This window comes from Triticum aestivum, chromosome 1B (genome assembly GCF_018294505.1).
Source record: "Triticum aestivum cultivar Chinese Spring chromosome 1B, IWGSC CS RefSeq v2.1, whole genome shotgun sequence".
NCBI classification, from domain to species: Eukaryota; Viridiplantae; Streptophyta; class Magnoliopsida; order Poales; family Poaceae; genus Triticum; species Triticum aestivum.
In genome coordinates, this window is record NC_057795.1 from 376,351,255 (window position 1) to 376,353,461 (window position 2,207).

A 2,207-nucleotide genomic window follows, 5' to 3' on the forward strand; every position below is an offset into this window, starting at 1 on the left:
TATGCGGATCATAACTCATAATAGGTGTCTACAACTTGCAAGATAGGATCAAGAACACACATATATTCATGAAAACATAATAGTTCAGATCTGAAATCATGGCACTCAGGCCCTAGTGACAAGCATTAAGCATAGCAAAGTCGTAGAGACATCAATCTCAGAACATAGTGGATACTAGGGATCAAACCCTAACAAAACTAACTCGATTACATGATAAATCTCATCCAACCCATCACCGTCCAACAAGCCTACGATGGAATTACTCACGCACGGCGGTGAGCATCATGAAATTGGTGATGGAGGAAGGTTGGTGATGATGATGGCGACGGATCCCCCTCTCCGGAGCCCGAACGGACTTCAGATTAGCTCTCCCGATGAAGAACAGAAGGTGACGGCGGCTCCATACTGTAAATGCGATGAATCCTTCTCTCTGTTTTTTTTCTCCGTGAATAGGTACTTATAGAGTTGGAATTATGGTTGGAGGAGCTCCAAGGGGCCCATAAGCTCGCAGGGCGTGCACCCAGGGCTTGTGGCCTTTGGGTGGCCCCCCTTTGGTTGATTCGTGCGCCTGTATTTTTTATATATTCCAAAAATATTCTTCGTAAATTTTCAGGTCATTTCGAGAACTTTTATTTCTTCACAAAAATAACACCATGGCAATTCTGCTAAAAGCATCGTCAGTCTGGGTTAGCTCCATTCAAATCATGCAAATTAGAGTCCAAATCAAGGGCAAAAGAGTTTGGAAAAGTAGATACGATGGAGACGCATCAGTTTCCATGATTGGAAGACAATCCACTTGGGCGAACAGTCTTCCGGAACCAACATATGAGAAACTAGATTGTGTTTTAATGGATACCAAATGGGAATTTAAAATTCCTATGGTGTCTGTTTGTGCTCTACCTCGTATCACTACAAAAAAAGACACAACGGTGAAATTTTGGGATGAACGATTTTTTTTCCTGTCATGCTTATGACACTTCTATGACGATAATTGTGAGAAAACCCGGTATCATCATAGATGTGGTGGGCTCCTACTTCTATGACAAAAAGCATGACAGAAATGGGCTTTTCGTCCTGGGCGGGCTGGAGACGCAGCTGCAGGATATCCTTTGGGCCGTCCATGATGGAAAAAACCGTGGTAGAAGCGAGGGCGAGGAAAATATCGGGGAGTTCTTGGCTATGGTGGGCGGTCGGGGCCGAGCGATGCACAGAGGAATTGCGCATTTCTCTTGTACAAATACGCACATGGGTGCGAGGTGTTGGGCTCTAACTGAACCTGGGCAAGGTGTTTGCCTACTGAACCCGAGCGATTCACTGGCTACGCGTTACTGAACCCGAGCTATCGATCGATCCCTGGCCGTTAACTGAACCCGATCTAGCGTTTCGTTCGCTACTACTGCTAACTGAAGCCGATCGAACCTTCTGCCTCTTGATGAACAATGAGCATTGTTGGGGGTTTGATGAACAATTCCTAGTGGGGGTTGGATGAATAGGACCCCGTGGTAGTAGAAGTCGTTGCCGCTGGATGAACATGACCCCGTGGAGGGATGGATGAACAGTAGCTAGTGGAGGGCTGGATGAACAGTAGCCCGTGGAGGGCTAGTTGAACAGTAGCCGGTGGAGGCTGGATGAACAGGAGCCCGTGGATGAATAGTAGCTAGTGGAGGCAGGAGGGAGATGCCGTGGATGAACAGTCACAGGTGGAGACTGGAGGAGGTCGATGGTGGATGAATAGTAGCCCGTGGAGGCTGGAGCAAGGCAGTAGACGGTGGATGAACAGTAGCTCGTGGAGTCCCATTTTGTGGTACGCTGATACTTCTCCAATGTATCTATAATTTTTGATGTATTCATGCCATGTTTATAATATTTCTACATGATTTTGGTATGATTTTGTTAGAACTAACCCATACTGACGCTATTTTCAGCAGAACTACCCTGGTGTTGATTTTTGTGCAGAAATAAAAGTTCTCAGAATGTGCTGAAAATCAACGGAGACTTTTTTGGGAAATATAAAAAATACTATAACGAAAAGTTACCAGAGGGGAGTCCTGTGGGCCCCACGAGGGTGGAGGGTGCCCCCACTGAGGGAGTCCTGGATAAGGGGGTATCCGGACAGCCGGACTATATGCTTTGGCTGGACTGTTGGACTATGAAGATACAAGATTGAAGACTTTGTCCCGTGTCCGGATGGGACTCTCCTTTGCATG